This window comes from Argiope bruennichi, chromosome 3 (assembly GCF_947563725.1).
Source record: "Argiope bruennichi chromosome 3, qqArgBrue1.1, whole genome shotgun sequence".
In the NCBI taxonomy this organism is placed as follows: Eukaryota; Metazoa; Arthropoda; class Arachnida; order Araneae; family Araneidae; genus Argiope; species Argiope bruennichi.
The window spans coordinates 6,637,691-6,664,612 of NC_079153.1; the positions used below are offsets into that span (position 1 = coordinate 6,637,691).

Here is a 26,922-nt window from a genome sequence, read left to right on the forward strand (position 1 = left end):
AGGTGAAAACTCTGCTGTTCATTAAAGCAGAATTGTATTTTATGTTAGGAATTTATAACTTCAAATATATCTGAAACTAATTAAACAAAGCATAGATTTAGTTTTTCTTCCCGTCTTCTCAAATCCGATTTTCTGTTTTTTAAGATTACACTGTCGTTTTTATTTTGCTTCTTCAAATTTCTTTAGAGAAATTTTTTATACCGCTTAAATTTTATTTATTTTTATTAGGTAGTATTTAAGTAAAGGTGTTGAAAATGTATCTGCTTGATATATAAAATTAATTCTCTTTTCGAAACTGTCTATTAAAAAAAATCTGAGAGTTTTATGTCAACCTATTTACAAAAAAAAAAAATTGCTTTAAGTATTCACTTCTTAGAATCTTTTAATAAAATATCCATTGCCACAAGTAGTGTTCATCTGAATTTTAACAAATTATATTTAAATTCTGAAACACTAAATTTTAGTTGAATTCGAAATTTGAAACAAATAATTTTAAATAGTATTACTAGTGGAAACAATAAATTGTATGACAGCAAAAAAATTAAATGGGATGATTTGATAACTTTAAAATGTGAATTATAATTCATAAAAAGTAGCCTAAACGTAGTTATAGATATTGTGGCAAAAAATTACTGATGTAATATTATTCATAAAATAAATTTTTAAGAATGCTTATTAGCTTGGAATCTTTTTAACCTTCTCAATTTGTATTTATAAATTATAATATATCTCAACTCAATATCGATTGCTGGAAGCGAAAACAGCACTGATATTTGTATTCTTTCTTTATTGATCTTTATGCTGAAAATTATATATTTAAAATTTTGTGTTTCAAAAATTTTGAAAATAATTTTAAACTTATTTAAATAGCTGAACACTGTAATTAATGAGAAAATTCGCCAACATAAGAAATAATTTTGCAAATTATAGCTAAAGCATAAAGTTTATCACACGCTTTGGCTCAACATGTTAACCATTAATAAATTCGTTTCTCATCGTAACGCATCTTGCCTTCAGCAGAAATCCATAAGAAATTTCCTCATTTCAAATCTGTTCAGAAACTGCACTGTAAGCTCACAAAGAAATAGTCAAGTGATAAAAAAAATGGAGAACTTCGGGGAATATAGAAAGGAATGTGAACTTCCATACGACAGAAATTGAAATATAAAATACATTCATGCTGAAATCTCGTTCTGTTTGCTTTTCTAGAATCTTTACACGAAAATATTCAAAAACATCTCTTTGGGACAGATGACAGAAGAGAGGTAGAAAAGAAAAAAAAAACTGCCTTCTAAGAAATATGCAAATTGAGTACTACATGATGTGATTACAAATCTTTCTGAATCGTGATTCAAGAACCTTCGTTGATTTTCTTTTGACTTACACTTTCTGAAGCTGCGAAAATAATTCGCCTTATTTTCTTGTTATTTTAAGACTATTTTCGAGAAATTATTCTATAAACATGAAATTTAAAACAATTTTTACAAACAATAATCCTGCGAATAAAATTATTTTAGGTATAGATAATCTTTACAAATTTAGAAATTTCTTTGCATGAATTTCATCTAAAGTAAAGAAAAATCTTGAATTACACAGAAATGAAAAAAATGCATCAGAGCTGAAGGCGAATTATTCAAAATTTAGTTTAAAATTTAAAAAAATTAATCGTTTCAATTTCCTGACATTGAATGAATGATAAGCACAAAATGGAGTGAATGAAAAATGTTTCTATGTGCGTATATTAAGGAAAACCAAATTTAAATATGTAAGATATATTTTGGTATATATTGGCTGTGATTATTTTTAAAAATTTAATGCAAAATATCTAATATTTGAGATTTTACTTTTTTTACAATATTTTCTTTTTACAAATCGTTTTCATTTACTTATAAGTCTATTTACATTTCTGAAAAGTCCTGGTATACTATTGTTTAAGGAAGCTGGGAGTTTCACTATAAATAAAATCAATAGCTATAATTAAAATTAAAGTCAACATATTGAACTTTTGATTCTAGAAAAAAGTGGTATTTTAAAATCTTCAGGATTCATTTTATGTTTTTGGCAACACAAATTTGGAAACTTATTATTCCAAAGGAAAATAAATATAATTTTAATTTTTCTTAAGAAATAAAGATTCAGTAACCAAATGTAATCAGTTTAAAGATTGTTAAGAAATTAAAAAAAAATCTAATATGGATATATTTATTTATGTCGATATAAGGCAATCATTTGTATTACCTATCAACCAGAGGGACAGCATTCGACTAAGAATTGGAAGATCAGCAAATTAATACCACTAATCTAGGATTACTTGTTCGGCAGCTCATGACTAGGGATTACGGTTATTCGGTTGATTCATAATGATTACATTGAGAAGAATGACAACGGCGATATGCCGGTCCAATTATAAGTAGTATTTTGCAGATGAAACGGAAAGTGCATATTCGGCTTCACTTATCATTCGTAGTTAAGCCAAGATATGTCATTTCTGCAATTATATGCCATGCCGTAGTTTTCCCATGATTATTTCTGAAAATAATTTAATTTGTATTTAATCAGATGGACGGAATTTTTTTTAATTATCTACAATTTTAAGAAAATACACTATTTATACAATTTTGAAGTATATTATCTCATTTCTTCATTGATTGGAGGCATTTATAACAGCATTTTTCAAAGAATATTGATTGAAATTTACTATTTTAGTGTCCATTGCTCTCCCGAGAATCGCATTTCACATTAGCAAAATAAATAATGACTATTAAGATATACTTGAGTGGATGGAACTAATAAAAATCATGTTTAATCATGTTTTAAGTTATTTGACAACACTTTGCTAACATTTTCATGGTATACTTTCTTCTAGTCTTAAAATATGTTCAGTTATAAATATATGTGTTTCATAAAAACTTTTATCAAAACTATCATGTAAATAATATTATGGAAAAACATTATTTATGAAGATATTTTTGATATTTTTCTATTGTGCCCTTAGCTCCTTCAAAGCAACAAATGCAATTTACATTAAAATATTTTCATCAAATGCAAATATTAAACGGTAGATAGAACCATAATTTGAATTCTAAACAAATTAAAGTAGCTTTAACAAAAATATCATAAATATATGAAAATAATTTTTTCCTATTAATGTTGGAGATTCATATTTGTTCTGTGCTGCTCAATAATGAAAACAATGCATCAGTAGTTTCTAGCCACTCCCATTTTATTGAAAGTGACTCTCTATTAAACTTAATGTGTGACTTGCTGAATGTAAACAAAGACAAACGTTGGTTCTATTGTCTGTTCATACAAAAAATAATTATTTACATTTTTGGATAATAATTTAATATAGTTAAATAATCATTTTTTGGTATATATCACAAATTTAAACATACACTTCAGAGCGTGTTTAAATATCAAGAATATTAAAGTCAAAGAATATGACAGATTCGTTGATGGAACTTTTTTCATTGCATTGGAAATAGTTTTTTTTTCTACTAAATAATATAGGCGCTGAATTTTACAAACTAATCATTTTCTTTTTTTACATATTGGAAATAAACATAGAAATGAGCTGAATCATGTCAAAAAAAGGCATTGCTATATTAGTGAAAAACTTATTTTTTGAAATTAGGAAATGAAACGAAGTTTTGAACATTTAATTTTTATTGCTTTATTTTGTTTCCGGGAAGTAGTAGGAGATAACAATTCTCACAAAAACAACATGATACATTGCTGTTTGCCTTGTCAGTTTATCAACTGCCTTAGAGCTTGATAATAAATTGCAGTTGATCCCTAGAAATGAAATACCCTTTGCATTGAATAGTAATATAAATAATTTTTTGTGATTAATTTTTTTTAAATGATTCATTTTTTTTTCTTTTTCAAAAATTTAAACAAATAAATTATTAATCACAATAACGTTTTCAGTAAATTCAGTAAGTTTATTAACAATTATTTGTTTTTATAAAATTAAAAGGAGTTAGTACAAAAATTTTTTTGTTGAGAAAATTTCAAATCCATCGTGATATCAGCATAGAACACGTATCGCAATTTTGTAACTTAATATGAAACTTGTAAAGACATAGAATATTTTCACTATAAATTTTCTGTTCTAATAATTTTCTTTTATTCTATTCTGTTTTCTGTTATTTTCTGTTTTAATGATTAATATTTGCTAATCACGGAACCGAATAGAATACTTTTATTTTTGTATAAAAACTCGCGGATGTGATAATATCAAAAAATTATTTTGCAAATTAGTCATGAATTATAAATATATCCATATTCTTTTAATTTCCTTAGACAGTCGGAAGAATAGAAGCAGAAATTCAAATGACGTCTACTGATTACTTATTACCTTAATCAAAATTTTCATTTGCATGCAAGTCGAAAGATTTAACACATTTTTTTTCGAATTGAAGATAGCGAAATTTCAATTATTTTATGGAAATATTTTCACGCTCTCAAAGGAGATGAGTAGTTTCACTAGGTTAATGTCCTTAAGTAAATGATCAGATCAAAAAGAATATTCTTTTAGCTAAAATAAAACAAGCAAGCTAAAATGAAACAAAAGATTAGAGTGCAATATCTTGTTCCGATTTCAAATAAATCTGCACCAAATTAACTACAGAATTCATACAACTCACTATCATTTTTCTGTTTCCTATCTTCGCTTAATATGAAAATTTTATTTTTCATTTCAATTCTGTTTTCGATTTACTAACTATATTCGTGTTATCTTATATCGTTGTTGTTATAGTAAGAATTAACATTGCGTTACCTCATTGAAGTTATTCTTTTAATAAAACTTTTTTGTGAATAATATTAGCATTTTAATATATTTTATTTACATCATATCAAAATTCTCAAACAGAGCTTCTAGATAGTAAAATTAATAAGTAATTGGGGGGGGGGGTCAGTTTAGTTACATTAATGTCACTATCATCGAATATCTACAACATATCGAAAGCAAAACTAATGCTATTTTGAGACGAACATCGCAATTTTATGCCCTGTGAGATGACAAGAATGACACCGGAGCTGGTAATACCCTTTCCAAGCTTCCACCAATAGTAGAGAGTTTGGCTCACGAATTCAGATTTAGTGTGGATTAGATATACGCTTATGATGATTCGTTAGTGCAATCGAGTATCGAAACTGGATCCCTCTTGCTCGATATCGAGACTTTACCATACGATCCTTATGGCAATAGTGGAAGTAGAATGAATTCGATGAGATTTTTGGTTTCATTGTATTTTGAAACAAACTTCTTCTATTCCCATGCCGAATATCTGAGCAAATGGCATGCATGATGTATAGGGGATTATAATTTAAAAACATCAAACTTACTTATTTATGACAGAATGAACAAAAAAAAAATGTGCTTGATATTTTAAAATTATTTTCAGGAAAAAAAAATATTACAAGCACATAAAATTTAATCGGGTCATCGTCAGTGTAAGAAAAAACACGTGAATCAGAAAAAAAGCGATAATGATTTATTTCAATTCAAATTTTTATTCACAATAGTCTGCAACAGACTTAAGTCCTTTATAGTGAGTGCAAGAATGCATTTTCTCCTATCTCTTACGTCATCTGCCATGTAGATTCAAGCAGATTAAATTAATCTTTTGATCGAATATCACTTAAAATGTGTGACGAAGTGATAAAAATACCGGATAACAGGAAAAAGATTATTTCTAACGTCCGACTTCAATTTCTGCTGGGTGATTGAGTGAATAGCACCTGATCTGAATTCAGCAGAAAATACATTGCTAATTATTAAAATAGTCCGGTAAGGGATGAAGGTATCTTATACAAGCACATTTTGAAGGTATGCTACCAGAGGCAAGAGGAGAGGACCTTCCAGCATATCCGCTTATTATTATATTGATATGAAAGGTCCAGCATATTTTCTAAATATACTGATATAAAATATAAATTTCTAAGTAGTTAATTATCATCATAATTTAATTAAGGTTAATAAGTTCAATAATTTAAACAATTACTATTAAAAAGGAATGACAACAATACTATTGTAAAACACAAAAAAATATAAAAGAATCAAAGAATTAGCTGAATAACATTGAAGTGAAACAAATGGAATTGCCATTATACCATATAAAAGAATTACATTTCTAATAAAAAGCAAAAGCATGAATTTGCAGATACAAAAGCTCAATTTAAGATATCAAAAGTAAAATTTGCAAATACATATTAACAACACATATATGCTCCAAACATATAAATTATATGTAAACATATAATTTCTGGGAAATTTCACAATTTAATTTTGTTACATTTTTCTTGTCATTTTGATGGGCTTGTCTGTGTTTATTTTTATTCATTTGATTTCACATCATTCATTTATTTAAAACAAAGTTCTTTTCTATCTAATATTTTTATTTTCAGTTCGCTACTAAAGAAGCATATTGGCGTGTATTTTTCATAAGAGCATTTGCCAACAATCGTGGATATTTCCTTTTTTCTCTATTACTGAATTATCGAAATGTTGTATTTTTGAATGAGTAATGTAGCTCTCAATTCCGAATACGTTATTTTTAAAATGGCAAAGAAAATGCAGAAAACACTTACCTCAACGGTCGTTGGTTATTCTGAAATATAAGTAGTAGATTCGCAGAATCTTATTACTGGGCTCGAATTCCAAACTTTAACTAACAGTTCATCAAAAAGAGCTGCAAGAAAAGTCAAAGTCACACTTTATCATGAGAACGTAACCTTCAGCTACCATAACTGAATAAGTACGGGTGCTGATTAAATAAAATAACTGCTGGGCGCACTTGCCTTTAAGTAAATAGTTATTAAAAGCATAGTTAATCTAAAATAAAAATAAAGGAATAAACGTTTAATTAAAAACATTTTAAAAATATGGAAAATATAGACGTAACGTTGAAAATAATATTCTGTATTACGTATAAATTCCTTAAAAAGGCATGTTTCGAAGATTTTTATTATAGAGGTAAACAATAGATACAATTTATTTTTTGTTGCTTACAAAATAAAACATTATAAAAATAAGTAATAATAAAGTCAATTAAACGCGAATGATAAATTAATCCCTCCATTCAAAATTTTACAATTCTGAAAGTATTTTATTGATCTGCACTAAATATATATATTTCTGTGTGTGTGTGCGCGTGTGATTCTCTGATTCCACTCTTTTTAAAGATTCGAATAAAAGTTTGGTACATGTTTTGCTCAACACCTACAAAGGTTTCATGCGCTATTAAAAAAGATTCTATAACCCTTTAAAAAGGGTAAAATCGAGGTTGAAAGATTTATGTTTTTTCGCCATAATTTCCGAACAAATCAATACGCATCAATTATTTTCACACCATCATAAAATTTCAAAAGCATTTTAATGAGATAAATGTCATTTCTACGCGGTTATTTCCTTTTTATATATTGTATTTTTTAATTCGTTTTTACATATTAATTTAAATACATTTTATAATTACTTTTTTTCAATTAAAATTTTAACGGATTTTTTTTTAAATTTTATTTATTACTTGCTTGTTTTCACCATTATTGAATTTATTTCCTTTGGTTATTTTTACTATGGTTTTTGTTACCCATCTTGTTTATTTTCTGCATGGTAACTTTTGATTTATGTTTTCAAAATCTGTAACTTCAAGTTCCTGTGTTTTTTTTAATTGTGAGATTTGCTTTTGCTTCATATTTTAGTAATTTTAAACTTTTAATATGCTTAATTAACATATTTAGCATACAATGTTTTCTACAGGTTTTTTTTAACCCTGAGTTTATTGTCTTCTAATTTTATTGTCTATCTAAATTTTTTAATATCTGGAATTCTGTTTTACCAGTATCAGTTGGTTTACCATTACCAGTTAAGAGTTTCTATAGTACCAGTTGGCATTAAAACACTTGGATTTGTTGTTTCTATCAATTGAATTTTTATATGAATATGACTTATATCAATGTCCCCCCCCCCGGTTGTATATTCTTAAAGCAGAGGACCGGATGTACAGAAGGGCATGAGGCGAACATGATTTAAGTAATCGTAAACTGTCCTGTTCTTAATGAGGATGTTGTATGTTGATTTCTAAACGATGGTATTGAAGCTCAAGTGCCAATTATCAAACGAAATAAGGATTAAAATTTTAAACATGTTTAACGAATACCACATTCAAAGATTCTTTTATAAATAAAATTGCTGAATATTTTCCTGTCATGCTTCTAATCGGTTCGAAACCAAGATATTTGCAAGATAACTATATTTATTAATTTCAATCTGAAATGCTTACAAATGACATTCTTTAAATCGGTGTTGTTTATAATATAAAAAGAAATTCCATAAATTCTTTGAAATTTGTGAAGACAATGTTGTATAATGCATAAACATTGGAGCTCAGTGTGCGATTTGTAAAATTTATAAAAATCTAGAATTTAAGACGTTTTCGGATTACTTTGAAAATTTTCTATATTTTTTTTAAGAAAAAAAATATATAATTGTTGGGGAAAGTATTTAAAGATTTAAATATTTTAAAAATAGCTGGCATCTCAATCATAATTAACTTGCGTAGCGTGAAGCATTAAAAAAAGCTTATAGTGATTTCCTTTTTTCTATTTTCTCTAACTGGGAAAGAAAGAGCATGAAAGATAAGGTGCAAAATACGAATAGACAACAATTTTTTAAAATTAAAAACAGAGCTGAAAGTTATACCTAAGAGTATTTAAATATTACAGCCTAGCTATAATAAATAATATTACAAGTTTAAACAATTTCTGAAATATTCCTTTAAAACTCTACCTTCAAAGCTTTCCAAATATTTTTAACATGGTTTAAGATTTTTTTTAAACATGCTTTTATATGTTAAGTACTTAGAAAACTAATGTTTAAAGTAGCATCATTTAATAACAGCTAATTTTAAACTAATGATTGGTTTAAAATAATTTTTCAACTTTTATTTAATTCGTGATTTGATTTGATTATAGGTTTAACTCTTAATTATCTACTCAGGTCATTCATTTGTGTTCATCTTTGAATTCATTTCGCACCATGTTACCAGTCTTCGTAGACAAGACTGGAAATCATGAGAGTCACAAAAATTAAAAGTCTTTTATTTTATTATCATTTCGGTCCTCAGGAAGATAATTTCTCATGAGCATTTTTAATTCACCTACAAAGTTCGGTGGGAGGCCATCCTGCCTGAAACTGATCACCTCTTTCTTATATGCAGGTGTAATTTGCCCCCACACAAGTGAAACGTACAGCTTTGCAGGGACTATGCAGGTCAACACTCCGAAGAAAAAGTCCAGATCGAAAAACGTTGTGAAACCAAACAAAGTAGTTTCTTGAGAATTATTTAAGTAATATTAACATCCTGTTAGAAGCAACAGGAGAGCTGATTTAGGACGGAACTATTCATTTCGAATCCCGGTCAGACGACAAGAACGATGTCTGAACAGAAAAACCCGTCTCTTCAAACTTCAGGAACTGGAGAACCACATGACATTCAGTACCTTTTTGGGTCACCTTCCATTCGCCTCAGGGGTCATATAGAAAAGTTTAGACTTTCATCTGTACTTGCCAATAATATTTGGTGAAATGCCTGTATCCTGTATGGATACCGACCCTTTTTGAATGCATATGATTGATCATTCCAGAATTCCTGTTATTTTTCCAACTTCCCACAAACTAAGATTCTCATTTTAATGTATCGGCTGCCAATTCTTCCATGGCAAATCTTACAACAAGGAGATGACCCAAGCTCAAAGATGATGTACCATTTCGTGGAAAGCCCGTCCAACCTCCCATTTCCTCAAAACAGTGTACTAAATTTAATATGTCATTCAATGAAATAAGGCGTTTTTGCACTTTCTGAATTTTCTTTGTGTCAAGTTTTCGCAATGAAATTGTGGATTCACCATTCGTGTAAAAAAGCTCTAAATACCAATGATCGATCTAATAATGACATTTCCAATCAGGTGTTTTATTGATCCTCTTTTGTATGAAACACCTCAATAGGAAGAATGATGAAGCTTAATCTAGAATTGTATTTACTTTTAGCACAATTTATGCATGGAAAAAATCCAATGGGCCTTTGATCATATTCAAGCCTTTTTTACCTAGCATTTATTCTTTTAATATGGATTTTTTTAAAGTCTGAATGAATCTATGACACATTCTGCACATTAAGCATTTTAAATGCAACGCTTGAATGTAAGTGTGTTAATATGAAACATGTGTTAATATCAAATGTGTGTTAATTTTACTTCTCTTTATTATGCAGTAAAATTGTAATTGTTAAAAATTGAAAATATAAAATAAATACTAATTTTTACAAAGTCTCAAAGTTATTTACTTTCTACATATAAAATGATTTATTCTCCAGTATATTTACATTCAATTTTTTCACAAACAGTTTTCAACCAAAGATTCCCCCGAAAATTCCTTTACTTCATATTCCTTTTACAAAGGCTTTACAAGCACCAAAAGCAATTTTCAAGAAATATGAATACGAAAAATTTTGAATTTCGAAGATAGAAAATACTGTTTGTATAAATTTCGCTCTGTTTCCATCTAGGGAATAGAGACATGGAATTATTGCAAATATAGCTCCTGGGGCAAACGAGATTCCAAAGAGAAAAATCCACCCGGAAAGATATATAGATCAAATATTGCAACACGGAAATCCATGCTAACATATTCTAGAAATAGTAATATATTCTAAAAAACTATAGATATTCCCTACAATGAATATCAACAGCTTTAATTTATTTTAGCTGTTTTAATATCTAACTTCCTAATTTTTCATTTGCATTTATAATGTGAAATGTCATTAAAATTTGAAAGAATTATATATATTTTTTCTCTATTATCTATGATTGAGCAAAGAAGTGTATAAATACTGATAGAATATTTTGGCTTACTGTATCCTTCAAATCTTAGAAGAAACAGTCGTGGAGTTCTTAATAATTTTTATTTTTCATGATTTTGAGAATACAATCCAATTTTTATCTAGCACCAAGACTTCTTTGTCTATCTTTGTCCCCATGACAAACGCAACCAAATACATTGCCTAAGAATGCAGGAAGGAGCCATGAGAAAGTATTTAGAACTTATATAATTTTAGAAAGGAACTTTCTGATATCCTGTTTTCATCATAGTTGGGAAATAACGTTATTCCATGCAACTCAAAAGCTAATGAATCCGATTTCAAATCCTTTTGAAATTATTTTTAAGACTGAAATAACTACGAATTATCACACACATCTATCTATATTCATTTATCTAGGTCTTTCGCTCTCTCTCTCTCCTTCTTTCTCTGTATATGATTTATGAACAAGCAAAAGCGAAGAGCATATCAGCACAGAACGACACGAAGCGAAATGAGGACAAACTAATGAAATTTTATCTCTGTGAATACATACTGTGAGATTTTAATAGAGATTTCCCATACGTGTCGACCACAGACAAGGGAATCATAAGGATCTTTTAGAAGAATTTGTTTAGATAAGCAATTTTGTATCCCTTCACTCGGAGTGTGGGAGCTGCTGCCGAAAGCATTTTTACAGTATTTTCTGTTGTATTAATTAAATAGAAAAAGTTGAATTAGATCAGAAAATAAGAGAATATTTTAGAATGAAGTTAATATGTGCTGCATTGAGCTAAAAATTAGGAAATTAATTATGTTTTAATTAGATTTTAAAATATCACGCAAACACACACACATATATATATATGGAATTATTAATATGCCTTCTGTTCAGTATAAAACGGCCTAATATTTTTAAAAATTGTATCTTACTAAAACTGACAAGGAAAAGACAATTTTAAGCCTTCATTTCTCCATGTCGTATGGAAAATTTAATAATTTTTTGGAAGTCCAAATCTTTTGAAATATCAATTTGAATTATATGGTGTTGTAATCAAAAAAGATAAAGGGAATAATCAATAAAGTTTATATCATAATTTGTTGGATGATAATGTGTGCTATTAAGTGTGCTAAGATGCTAGTGTGTGTGTGTGTGTGTGTGTGTGTTTGTATGTGTGTGTGTGTGTGTGTGTTTGTGTGTGTTTGTATGTGTGTGTGTGTGTGTGTGTGTGTGTGTGTGTGTGTGTGTGTGTGTGTGTGTATGTGTGTGCGCGCGCGCGCCTGTAAACTTACCTTTTGAATCAGAATCTTGGCGGAAGACAGAAAAGAGTGTGCATGTGTGTAAGCATATTTCTGAAAAGTAGGAGATAGGTTTGAAGACATAGAAGACGCTTTGGATTTTTTAATTCTCTTTAATTTCCATCTCAGGAAGAACAAAATTATTTACAAGTAGAGATGCGGACAGAACACGTCCACAACAGTGCGAAACAAAAGCAGAAGTAAGGAAGGGGCGAAACAAATAATCACTAGTCTTATATAACATGGGATTTCCGGCCACTTGGCGACTGAATACACGTGTTGACTTTTGACAAAGCCAAAGGAGGGATCATTTTCACTTGACACCTGTACTGATGGTACAGTAATTTTTACACAGCTTCATACGTGGAATGGGATCAGGAAACAAGAGAACTCTTTAGAATGACCCCGACATGGGACGAATTAGGCAAATAATTTAGGAAATTAATTTGGATTAAATTAGATATTAAAATATCATAACAATTTTTCCCCCACCGCAAACGGGACCCTTCGAAAAACAGACATACCTTACAGTGGTATTCAAGCAAGAAATTAAAATGTAAAGGCCTATCACAAGTGATAAACAAGTTTCCTTTACCTTTACATTAATACAGAAATCATTTGAAACAAGATTATTTAGAACATCAAAAAGATAAAGTGATATCTGTGAAAATATTAGATAAATTTAAATATCCACCAACACCAAAATAATAATATAAAAATGGTTTTCTACAGAAACTCAGTTAATTGTCTCTCACTCTGTAAGATTGTCTCTTTTTGGCGAGGAATGTCTCTAAAGAATGCTTGCACACAGTGTCCTTTAATAGTAGAAGGCTCACCAAAATCATCAAATGGAATATAAAACAATGGAATAATAAATTGAACTTATATAATAACTAGCCGCCTTTGGCGACCAGCCGGTTCGCCAATCTTAATGTTCGTTTAAATTTTAATAATTAAATAGGTTGAACCGGAGTTTAATCCCCTTCTTCGCCAAGTTGCAATAACGCACCAAAGCTGACAATCTTTATTATGCACTATAATTGAACATCTGCTTCTTTGCTTTTGAACATTTCGCAAGGCCGTTGTTTGCGATTTTTAAAATTTCGCCAAGCAGGGGATAAAACTCCAGTCGTACCATTAAATATTTTACGCAATTCCAACTTTAATAGATTCTTCGGCAAAATATTTTAAAACTTCAAATTTTGATAGTCACTCATAATATTATAAAGGCCTTCAGTTATAGCGTGATATGTATCTCTCTAATTTTCTGTTACCCCTCGTAGAAATTATGCTTTAAGTGTAAATGATTAATCTGCAATTAATATAATAATATTTTTTACTGAAACAAAGCATTTTTTTAATAATATGATTACTGATAACAGAGTCACTGAGCGTTTAAACTTTATGGTCACTAAAGAATATCTTTCTTAATTTATGTAATATCTCAAGAATTTGTCAACAAACATTTCTCAGATTCATCATGAACAGATCGATTCATTAACAATGTTTAATTTTAAATGCATCAAACACTAAGAAAATAAAATGAATCGTTTAAAATAATCGGTCGAAAACAGGTTTAAAAAAACTACTTAAAAACGATGTACTTAAAACTATAAGCATATACAAAAAAATATATAACTAACATAAATACATTTTACTTACAAAAGCATGCACCTAACCTAAAAATAATTTAAATCGTCCGTTGGTTGTCATGCCAACAATCAGAACAATGCGCATGCGTGGATTTTCTTCGCCAGTTACGTTAACGCAAATGCGTAAATTTTTCTACGCCAGTTGGGGTAACGCTATGCAGATTAGACATTTTTAATTTCCTTTATTCTGTGTTATTTTAATTCAAAAGTACTTCAGAATGAATCTGAAACATGGATTAATTAACAATGTTTAATTTTAAATGCATAAAACATTAAGAAAATAAACAGAATCATTTGAAATAATCCGTCGAAAAATGTTAACCCTAGCCTCATTACTGTTGGGAGAAAAAAACAACTGATGCCTTACTTATTTGGCGGTGGGGAAAATGGAAGATGTTTTTGGCGGGAAGGTTAGTTTTTAATTAATAATTAAAATTCTAATTAAAATTTCAAAAAAAGGGACCCCAGGTGCACATTCCCGACCTCTAAGGTATACATGTACCAAATTTGATAGCTGTTGGTCGAACGGTCTGGCCTGTAGAGCGCCAACACACACACACACACATTGAGCTTTATTATAGGTATATAGATAAAATATCGTCATAGTTCAGATTTTTGTATGTAACACTTCAATCTAAAAACAATAAATATAGAGATTCAAATTCTCATTATAACATTAATACTCAAAACAAACGACATAAAAATGAATAATTTTAAAAGAAAAATATTAACCCACTAGTTAGCCAATTAGTAGTGCATAGTTAAACCTTGTCAACTAAGTTCTAGTAGTGGGTGAAACTTAATGACCTAAAATTAGAAAAAAATAGAGACAATTACCTAATTCTCAAGAAGAGGGGACATAATTCTTATTCTCTTTCTACTCTCATATAGGAATATTTCTTTCCAAAGTAGAGAATAACATATCCGGGATAAAAATAGAAAGAGATAGAAATTAATTGTGAGGTTGACCCTATACTCACATCTCAATAAGACTGCAATATCTATCGCATCATCATTATCATCATCTTGAAGGAAAAAAAAAAAATTCTTAAGTGCAGACAACGAGCCAACCAAAGTTGGGGTTTATGTGGAAGAAACATCGGAAATACTTTTTTTTAAGTCTAAATTATTATTCATAACTTAATTTTAATTTTTCTGGTGGGTGATTTTAATTTTAATTTTTCTGGTGGGTAATTTTAATTTTAATTTTTCTGGTGGGTGGTTCGTAATTTTGATACATGGACAATATCACTAGCTTTGCTTGTTAATGTATTTGGTTTAGTTACTTCATAATTTACATCTGAAATTTTAGATACTATTTCATATGGACCTGAAAATATTGGAGATAATTTTCTACGATTTGGATAATTAATTTCCTCATACATTACAATGTCACCAGGTTTGAATGGAGAATCTACAAATCTAGCACCATATCTTATTTTATTTTTATCATGATATTTTATTGTATTATCTTTTGCTAATTTTCTGGCTTCTTCTACTGGAGGATAGAATTGATTTTGAGTTAAGGGAGGAGGATAAGATAAAGTGCCAAATAACAAATATGCAGGAGGAAATTTTGTAACTGAATGGAGTGTTAAATTATATTCATGGATTACTTGTTGTAAAAGTTTAGTCCCAAGAATTTTGGTAGGAGAAGAATTGACCCTACACTTTAATTTAGTTACTATTGACTGGTTAACTCTTTCATATTTCCCATTAGTTTGTGGATGAAGTGAAGATGTTAACAGATGTTTGACACTGTAATTTCTGAGCAAATGTTTGAATTTAGATGAGGTGAAAGTACCGTTTTTATCAGTTAATAATTTGGAAGGGACTTGAATTTGAAAAACTTGTTTTAATATATTAATATAAGTTTTTAGGAATTTAGGAAAAAATGTAGGAAATTAATTTGGATAAAATTATATATATATATATATATATATATTGAAAAAATAAATGTAATCCAATGCGTTTTTCTACGTGTAATTTATTTTTCATGTTCTTAAGAAAATTGAATTTTTACGGTCCTATTTGACAAGATATCGGAGCGAACATCTTGTGCAAATATCCTATCCATCACATCTTGTTGCATTCTATTAAGTATCGATCTCCGGTTTCGAAGTGATTCTAGAGAAAATTGAAAAGGAAAATATGCAATTTTTTCTATATCTTATTAAGACTTATCTTCGGTAACAGGAGACATTATTCAAGGAAAAGCACAATAAAAATAACATTTGCCATAAATAGTAATTATAATAGGTGCAAAAGATTATTCACAGAAACGAAAAGGTTATTATTCCACAGAAGTGAAGAATGCGCTCTGTGTTGTTCAATGTGTTCGGAAACAAATGGTTTTTATCCTTAAAAAATATAATCGGTTTCCGATACATATGCGAAATAAATAATATCTTTCGAGCCAGAATCAATAATTATCTGCGCTTTGAAGTAATTTTCTATTATTACTCCCCCTTTCTATACCTGTACTACTTCCATCAATCTGCTCAAACCATTAATATGTTACGTTTATTTAAGTAAATAAGTTCAATTACTCTGATATATTATGCGTCTTTCATAGTGAAAATATCGACTTCGATGATTTTTTTTAATCTTTCACTACTTACTTATCCTTACCAACCGAGCTAATTCGATACTGGCTTGGCAGGTTCAGTTTCTAATGAGGAGTGCAGGTGTAAGGAGTTTGAATTGTAAAGTGTAGATATCTTTGATGATATCTCGTTTCACATTTTGCATCCCTTGTTTGAAACAGAAACTGGCCTGCCAGTATAGAATTTACACTATCGGTTAGACCAGGTCAGTAGTGAAAGGGTTAATATGAAAGCAACAAAATTAATTGTTATTTATGAATTAGTATTAATAATTTTTTATATATGAAATGGCGATTTTATATTTACAGAATTTTATGATTCTTTTCAATTTGTTTTTTCATTAGTTTATTTATTTAATTTAACTTTTCAGATATTTATCCAATTTATTCTTTAAGAAATTGTTTTTTAGGTTTGATCTCGAATTCTGAATTCATGTAAACTGAAATAAATTGGTTAACAAATCATTTACAAAGATAAACATTTGTTCGAATGACATTATTTTCATCACACTGAAAACTATGCAGTGATATCTAAAATTTGTATTAATCCTGAAAAAGGGTTATATACACGAAAACTGGTTTTATTATAATCTGTCCAGTCAAAAATGAAAATAAGCAATGATATTAAAGGTACGATGTATAGCTTGATGTGGAGAACGAAAAAATTGAAATTACCCTGCCAAAATAAGTTCATATTAATGAGACTAAATAAGAAGCTCTAATTGGCGCTATTCCAATCTGAATACATGCCTTACAAGGAAGATGAGGTACGATGACGAATTATCAATCGCCGAATTTCTCCATCAAGTCAGCAACTCAATGAAATCCCCTGATGAGTTTAGATCTAGAAAATGATTGAAATGAATGTGCAAATATATCTTGTTCCAGTGTGGATGTATATAGAAATAACTGTTAGCAATAACATCATGATTTCTGGCAAGAACATAAGATAAATTTGTCAGCATTGCACAGCGACATAAGATATGACCCTATTAAACAGTCTCATATAATTCCGATCTAAATCTTCATAAAATCCAATGCAATGCATATACTGTTTAATCAACCAACTAATTGTGAATGCTTAATATATTATCGTATTGCATTTTAAAAAGTAATCGCTTACTTTCGACAAAAAACTAATGGTATACTTCTTATTCAGTATATAAATATATCTTCACGTCTTTTTAACTCTTCTGCCTTCCATTTCTTCTGCAACTAGGGAAAATGATTGATTATTTGATAGAGTAGGCACTAAAAAGAACGGATAATCAATCTGTTTTCAGTAAATAGAAAAGACAGATGAAAATTAGCATCAAAACCGCGTCCCAAACAAGATTTCCCGCACCTATTCAGGCAATAGAAAAAAATAAAGTAGTATGGTTGCAAAGTCAAACTTTTTCCTTTGTCCAGAAAATTAAAAAATAAATTTTTAATTTTTTTCAAACTTTAGTTGGTTTTTATAATAAATATTTCAGTTTTCATAAAATAAGTCAACAATTCGTTTAGTAAATCACAGAAAATTAGATTTTTCAAGTAAATTTTTAATGAATTATTAAAATGGAATAATTCCTGCTATATTGTAATACATTCCCACAACGAATTAAATTCCAATCATTTTCTAACAAATTCTCATCTAATGATTTTTTAAATAAGCCCCAGTTAATTTTTTGAGTAAATTTGTCAAACATCTTTGCTCAAACTTTTTAGATAATGAAAAATAATTTTCAGAGTCTACTGTTTTAGCAAGTTTCAATACTTTGAATAAAATTTACAATTCACATTCGTCATAACTGAAAGCCATTGAAAACCAGATGACCTACAATTTTAAAGAATAATAACTATTCAGAAATCAAATTTTGCTTGAAATCGGTTAAATCTCATCTCGCGCAATTCTGCTTGATGTAATGCAAATGAACATCTTACCTAGTAACAAAATCAGTGTTCCGAACTGATCTATAGTGCATACATTTTATTGCATGTAGTCAGGTGTTATTTGATCATTCAAATACCGATTAAATTTTCTAAAGCTTGTTATAATTATTTGGATAAGATCGAAGGGTCTCTAGTTCTTTCCAAAGTTTAAATCCGACCTCACGATCCACTGAAGTTTTCAGACAGTCTATGAATTTCCTTTCATTGCTGGAGTTTGTCATTATGTTGACAAGAGCAGTTAAAAACATTGATATTATATTTTATCAAGTACTAAGCATTACTGAATGAGTAACATTTAAAAAATGAAGAATGAGAATTTCATTGAAAGATTTTGAAATTAATTGTTTCAAGATCATGTATAGGTTAATTATCGGTTTCATTTTTCGGATATTCAATTTCTGAAACAATTCCAAACATTTATATTTCCATTAGAAGCTGATAATTTTTCAGTCGTAATCATTTGATAATTCATGTTCCACTGAGATCTAGAAAAAGGTTAAATTTTGATTTTTCTGCATTATATACTTTCCATAGATATTTTGATTATAATAGAGAAAAATATAATGCGCATTTAAACCTTACAAACTTGGAAATTAAAACAAAATAGAATTGTGGGATTTAAAGCTTTTTTTCTGTCTTCTTTTCAATAAGTTAATGTAAATATACAAAAAAAATGCTTTGGTTATTTAAACAATTTTATTTAAATTCCTAATTAATAATACACAATCTATATTGTTAACTATATCCCCGTATATCCAGAAAGTAAAAGATAAATTAATACTTAAAATTGTTCAAAGGTTATTTTAATTTAAATTACTTATTTTTTAAATTCAATTAATTTTAATATAAAAATTTTTGAAATTCGAAGCACGAATCAGGCAAGATATTATGTGTAGAAGATTTGCGCCAAATATTCTCTTGGACATTGATAGTGGTTTGTTCCTGTTGAAGGCAAGTTTAATCCGTACAAAACAAACTTTAGCAAACACATTTATTACCCCCGAAAATTCGGTTGTATTTGTTATTTATATAGTTTCTTAATTATCAACATAATGAAACTAAAAATTGCTATAAACCTATTCTTATTTTTCCAACAGCTATTTATTATATAATATTTTTTATTATAATGCAACAGAACAAAAACAAAAAAATAAAGTAGTTTCAATATTCTGGATACAATTAAACAACAAATTTAACTTTACATTTTCAAATTTTAATTTTTTTAATTGCAAAATCCTTTAAAAATAAATGTATTGAAAGTGCATAAATAAATATTGAAATTATGTGAAATAGTAATAGCATTAAAAATTAAAAAAGGGTTTGAACTTCGTAAGAAAAGAAATTAAAATATTGAAAATATAGGTCTGAACATTTTGTTCAATTTCTTTGTTGGTAATATCTACTAAAAAATGTTGTATACGCATTTGTATGAGACTGACGTGAATAACTATGAAAAAGAAGAAAAATTTTCATTTTTAGCGTTGCATAAACTGCACTCTGCATATTAGAGTTGCAAGCATAATGCGACAATGATCTTACAAGTATCACTGACTGCCTTCTAAGGTATATATTTCAATAAAGTGCAAAAAAAAAATCTTTTAAATAAATGTAATGAAATACTTTTAACATGCATTGAAAAGTATTTGCACCTATTTTATTTAGTTGTATTTAATTTATAGTTCATTACCATAAAAATAATGGAATACTGATTTTTTTTCTAAAAGAAATGCTATTTGTATGGAACTAAAGCTTAATTAAATAAATCTATTAATAAAAATATAGTTCTTAAAAATTAATTATCTTATGGTCATCAAAAATGTATAAATACACAAAATCTAGAAATACTTTCACATAACTAACCGAGTTGAAAATTGATTACGAATTTCTATCTTTACAATAAAAAAATGAAGCTAAGAATTTTTTTAATTGCTCTTATGTATAAATAATAAAGAATAAATATTTTTTATATATAAATAATTTTTATAAGCACATTTTTTTTTTATTTTCTTTCTAAACTATGCCCTCAGTGCTGAATTTATGTATCCTCATGTAATTATAACAAAGAAAAATTTTATGCTGCTTGTGCAACTAAAAATCATTAATTAAGAGTATTTTCAAAAATGAAATTAAATCTTAATCATAAAACAACATAAGAAGTGATATTAATTAAATTATATTCTAGTATGTTTTATATTTTCCCTCTTTGCATATTTTAGTCAATTCAGAGAGCAGTACATATTATCAGTTTTTTTTTCAAAATGTCATATATGTCGGTGATGTAATATGTATGACTTATCAAAACGTCTAAAACATGAAATCTAAATCACTTCAAAACTTAGAAATGGGACTTTAAAAAGTGATTTTATTAAAAACAATTATACTTTCAAATAAAGAGGTAAGAACTTTGAATCAGAATGAAGCCTCATTTAATATATTCTATGTAAAATATGAGATCAATGATTCTCCAATAAGAATTTATTAGAAAATCCTACCCTTTCAATTTATACGAATTTATCTGTTTCTTTCTTTTGAATTTGTAAAAAATGCAGCAGCATCGTTTAATAGCTCCGTTTAAAATGATAAACATTTTTTTTTAGAAGAAGATGATTGTTTAAGAAATTTGTACGACACAGGCAGGAAGATAACTTCATGTCCGTTATGAACTGGTCAGTTTCTTTATCGTGGATACATTATACTCCTTCAGAAATGATTGGGGGGGGGGATATTCAGATATGAGGGGTTTCATGTGCTGATTTTTAATGTAGTGTAAGTTTAGTTTGATGTTGGTTCCGTTTATTAAATGAATTTTAGTTATTTTTGTGTTGTTTATTTAGAGTGTTGTGAGTTAAATTTTTATTAACTTTGTAAATGAAAATAAAGCGACTAGAAGATTATTTTTTTTTAAAACTGTGTTCAATTAAGGAAAGCACAGAAGATCATAATTCATATTTATAATAAATAAAAAAGATAAGCAGAAAAATATTATTGTAAAAAATTATTTTTTTATATAACTAAAAACTAAAATTTTGCCACAAAATTCCAGGAAAAAACTAAATGGTAACTGTAACATAGAATTTATAATTCACCAAGAATGAAATATCATTCCAGAATATGATTGTGTTTCACCAATGAAATTGTATTAGAGTGCATTATGTTTATTGCAAGGAAGATAAAATTATTTTAAATGGTATTTCACAATATACAAATTTAAATTCCTAATAAATAAAAGTTAATGATCAAATAAATAATGAATTGTCGTTGATAAAAACGTTGAAAAAATTGCTAATTTTTCTTCTAAAATTCTTCTATTTCTCTGCTTTTCTTTATAAATCACGGAATTCGTAAATCTTCTATTCCTATTTTTTTCCGTTCGTTCCAAAATAAAAAAAGAACCCTATTATGTTTCTATGTTATGTTATGTTGTATTAACCTATTATGTTTATGTTATAAATCTATTATGTTATGTAACAAGTAAGTTAATATAAATTTTTATTCAATACCTATTAACTTTCATGTATACTGACTATTCAGGAATATATTCAGCAAACATTAACTATTACAATAAAACAAGCAATGTTTTAACTTAAATGAAAAGCATGCCATTATTTTTTTTTAAAATAAGTAACTTTTTTTACATATTCCTCTTTAAAATTCATGAAAGTATACAGCTATAATAAAATCTTATGGCTGTTTTTATTTTTTTTTTTTCTGAAAAAAATAAATGCGAATTCTCGATATTCTGTAATAAACATCTTGATAAAGCATAAGAAAAAAATCCAGGAAATCAGATAGAAGGTATAATTTCTTCAGAGAATATTTTCATTTCTAATATGTTTTTTACTTTACTTATTTTGAGCAGAAAAAATATAGGTGTTGAAGTGTGCTAAGCCTTTCAGTCCTTTAAGTGCGAAATAATATATTTAATTTTGCTTCTATTATATTTGAATGTAAATTTGACATAAATCTATTTCTTTATAAAACTTTGACATCAGGGTTTTCAAATTTATATTTCACAATCCACTAAATTATTTTTCTTACTTTTTCAACTAACGTAACTGATAAAATATCTTCTTAAGAAGGAATAAACAGCATTTTTTTCTTTTTAAAGTTAACTGTTGAATTGAAATTTGCGAATTGAGACTTTGCGAGATAAACAGATTTCCCGAGTTCCAATTTCGTTTTTTTTTTCTTTCTTTCTTTCGTGCAAAATTATTGCATACATTCGTATTGTTTCTCTTATCATTATAGATTAATGATTTGGTTTTTCTATAAATACATAGAAAATAAACTTTGATTTTGGTTATCAAAATAAATAAAACATTTCAATGATAATACCTTTGAACGAGAAGAGTTTAAACAAATTTTGAAACGTTTCTTCAGAAAATATTTGGAAATAGTTATGAGTACATCAAGAAGTAGCTCAATTTTATTTATTAATACATCCATTGAAAATAAATAAGAAAATTAGATTTAATTTTCAATTAATACTTAAAATGCTAATAGCTAATACTCAGATATGCTTATCTTTAAATCTTTATATTAATTAAATCTTCAAATAAAGATATTAATATTTCCAAAACACAAATGCAAAAATAATTCTCCTGAATGTACATACATCTGCATTAAATAATATTTTCATAAACCTGCTGCAAATGCTTTATACTTCATAAAGACGAAATTTAAAAAAAATGCGTGGGAAAAATAAAAAAATGCAATATTTTCAAAAATAAACATATACTTAAATTCGTACTCAATTTATTTAATAACTTTAGTTATGTCAACTATTTAAAAAAGTATTTAATTCAAATAATAAATGTAAAATGATGAATAATTCTATTAATTAAATAATGAAAAATAAAATATTAATTTTAAAAATTAGCAGCAATTGAAAAATACTTCTTTTATTCCAATATCAACTTTCCTCGTTTTTTTTTTTTTGTTTTTTTTTAATTTTGAAAGATACAAAGTTAAGTTCATATAAATGCCCTCTAGAGATTTCAGCCATTTCATATTGAGATATGTGCCAAATGTTGTAACCTATAAAAAGACTTTTTTAAAAAAAATTATAATCGTAAAATTTATAAAAATTTACAATCATATGCATTTGCGTTTATAATTAAATAGATAAAATATAATGAAAAATGGCAAATTTGGTAGGAAAAGAGATCATCTTTCCTCTATTAATTAAAACTTCATATCGAGGACATGCTTATATAAAAAACGAAAATTTTCATTAATACGATGTCCTCAAAATATGAAATTCAGCAATTTCAAACCATTCTGGTGTAATGTTCTCTCTCAAAAAACACAAAACAAAACAAAAATAATAATAATAATTAAAATTAAATTTTATGCTTTTTGTTATGACATTTCATGAAGCATATTAAAAAAAAACGAATGCTATTTAGGTTTTCTATTTATTTAAATTCTATAACCAGCACAAAAGATCAACAAATCCAATCAGGATAGCGAAAGCAATCCTTTAAAATAGTTATTATTCTTATTTGCTACATAATCTCATAAAATTTCACTTGATATGTCCTTTTAAGCAATATTCAATCTTTTCCTGAGTTAAATTCATCTTCTGCAGCTGAATTCCTATCTCCAATCCAGCTGCACGCTTGCGTAATTATTCTTCCAGACCTAATTCAGTATCGCCTTTAATCCATGCAAAAGGCAAACAATATATTGGAAAAGAAACGTGATTGTTTCTGAAGACGGTAGGTAAGGCGTGACATTAGGATGGACTAAGATTAAGTTAACAGTGTCCGAACTTCACGAAATAGAAATTGTATTATAAGCTGAAATCAAAATATACCGGTAAAAAATAAAAAGGAAGAATGTCTATGAGGAAAATTTCTTGAAGAATTAAGAATTTTCTCTGCAGTATAAAAGTTCATTGCATGAATATTGAGGAAAGGAATTAAAAATATTTTTCTGAATATTTTTAATACCTTTCCTAATTAGAGAAGAGAAAAATACTGAATTATTTTTCTATTTCTCTAAAAAAATAAATTAGCTTTGAAACAATTTTGGCATGGTTTCATATTCCAACTTCATATACTTTTTAATAAATATCATGAAACTGCATAAAAAATTGCATTTATAATAAAACAATGTTGCAAATAATGTTTAAAACAAGATACAAGTATTTATTAGTCATCTTAATTTTAAATTCAAGAGGGTAGAACAATATTTTAAATCTTTAATAAACATGGCTTCAGCATGTAGTTTCATATTCAAAACCAACTTGCTCAGAATTTTTACTTATTCTTAAAAGTAAAAATTCTGAGCTGAGTTCTCCTGGCTGCAGTGATAGAGGCGGCATATATGCTTTATTTTTGCATTTCATCTTCATTAATCTAACATTTTCAAGTACGTTGTTGATTCTTTTTGAAGTCTATATTTGATGTCTATTTTTTTTCTTCTGGCTGCAGTGATAGAAGCGTCATATATGTTTTATCTTTCGCATTTTATCTTCATTAATCTAACACCGGGTGCTTACATTTTATTATGTTTTAACGAACAATGAGTATTTTTGAACCGAAATATAATCTAAGAGTTTAAAAAATTACCCAATTATCTATTTTTTTTTTGTCTTTTTATTCCTTTATTGAAATTGTAGTAATAGGTACCCAATATCCTGAATAGGCAATAAGCGAATTCTGTTACCATCTTATGAATCAGTTTACTAACGTGGAAAAAGTATATAAAAAAGGATCTATATGTAATTCTATATGTAATATGAAAAATTCTATATGTAATTTTGCTTGCTAAATATTTCTGTTTAGAAACTTCTTGAAATAGTAGCTTCATAGGTATCTGAGAAAAAATACTTGATAATATTAATTCCTCTTTCAAGTGCCATCAGTACTCAATATTTTCGCATTTATTCAATGGCTTCAAGACAAGTTAATTTTTTTTTCTAAATTTTCATGGATAGGTAATTAATTATTTGCCTATAGTTAAAAAAAGTCATAATACGAATGAAAAGTCTACTAAAATTAAATCTATTAGTAATTAATAGATATTGAAAAAAATATTAAAAGGAAATACATATGCAATCATGAAATTATTCAAATTTCTGAGATAATGGGTGTTGGAACCCATACTTTCCCACATACTCTATAATAAATAGAGATGGTAATGATTAATTTTGTATTTTATTATATGGTAAATTTTTAACTTTATAAAAACGTCTTATTTTGCTTCCTATGATAGATATAGACTTCACATTTTAGCTTTTAATTTTTATCTAGCAAATCAAAAAATATTCTGATCATCTAGCAGTGACAAATTTTTGAGATAAGTGTTCAGAAAGGCAAAATTCTGAAAAATTCAGAAAGACAAAAACTTTAAAAAAAATAGTTCTCAGTTGATGTTGTAAAGAATATGGGATGCATTATCATAGATATTTTAAATTCAAAGTTATTGAAAAAATATTTATTTAATATTTATTAATTTTTTAAGCCAAAGGCAGCGCAATTACTAATTTCTCCAAAAAAACATTTATTCATTCAGGACATTTTAATTCAGTTATATATGGTGCTCTATCAGCATTAAATAATTGCTATTAAAAAAACTGAAAACTTCGTGAAAAACTTACAATAAGTACGGAACGTAGAAAAAGTAAGAAAGTCACTTAAAGACCAATTTACAACCCTAATTTAGAATTAACAGAGATAGCTGGGAAAGAAAAAATGATTTAAAAATAAGACAGAAGATGGCGACATAAAAATAGCTGTAATTATATGTAGAATGTGAATCTGTGTTATGTAGTAGACAGTTTTTGTGAAATGACACATCGTGCATTGTTAATTTAATATTATCGGTACAAAGAGATCCTACAATTGGAGGTTCACTTACAAATTTTATGTGATATAATTATTAAAGATTTGAATATACTACAGATTTCCATTTTTTTAAAAGAAGTTACATAAAAATTAGGAATAAAAGAATTCATTGCAATAACTCCGTAAATCATTTTTATGATACTGCCGTAAATTTAAAACTTATGTATGAATACAAAATTGAACTCAGCTTCTGATATATTAGCTTCAAATTCTAGAAAAGATCCTTCCGAACTGAACAAGTTTCAAAATTTTTTTAAATATTTGATTTGAGACATAGAACATTTTTTAACATTCACAATACAAAACACAGTGATTTATAAGAACTAAAGAAATCAATGTGAATTTGAAATATTAAAATTCGAAACAAAAAAAAAAATCGGAACATATCTTGATCTCCTTCCAGCTTCGAGAATACACTTTTAAAAATATTGTTGATAGAAACAAATAGATATATTTGATAGCTGTATAATATATAAATTGTCCATTGCATTATGATAAAATGAACTTTCTTTTGAAAAAAACTCATCATATAAAACATCAAAAACAGTTTAAGAACCATTTACAGATAAACATATTAATTAGGACTATAGTTGTGACAAATCTTTCGATAGGTGAAGGACGCTTTAAAAAACATTTTTGTTAAATTATTTCTTGTTGTTGTTTCTTATGTCACTTGCCATAGGCAAGCCCGCTGTTCGAAGACAGCGGATTTAAGCCTG

At 27.5% G+C, this 26,922-nt stretch overlaps 1 protein-coding gene across 7 annotated transcripts in view; it reads right to left on the reverse strand.

The window, feature by feature from the left end:
* LOC129963088 (flavin-containing monooxygenase 5-like) overlaps nucleotides 1-26,922 on the reverse strand; it is a 115,026-nt gene that overhangs the window by 42,092 nt on the left and 46,012 nt on the right. For 4 of the 7 annotated variants that reach the window (XM_056077131.1, XM_056077132.1, XM_056077129.1 and 1 more), the window contains exon 3: nucleotides 6,598-6,698. The exons of 2 other annotated variants lie outside the window; for them this stretch is intronic. The gene's annotated coding sequence lies outside the window, so the exon portion shown is untranslated. Of the gene's footprint in view, nucleotides 1-6,597; nucleotides 6,699-14,650; nucleotides 14,714-26,922 lie in introns of those variants that run through there. One more of the 7 variants, XM_056077134.1, reaches the window with a different exon arrangement.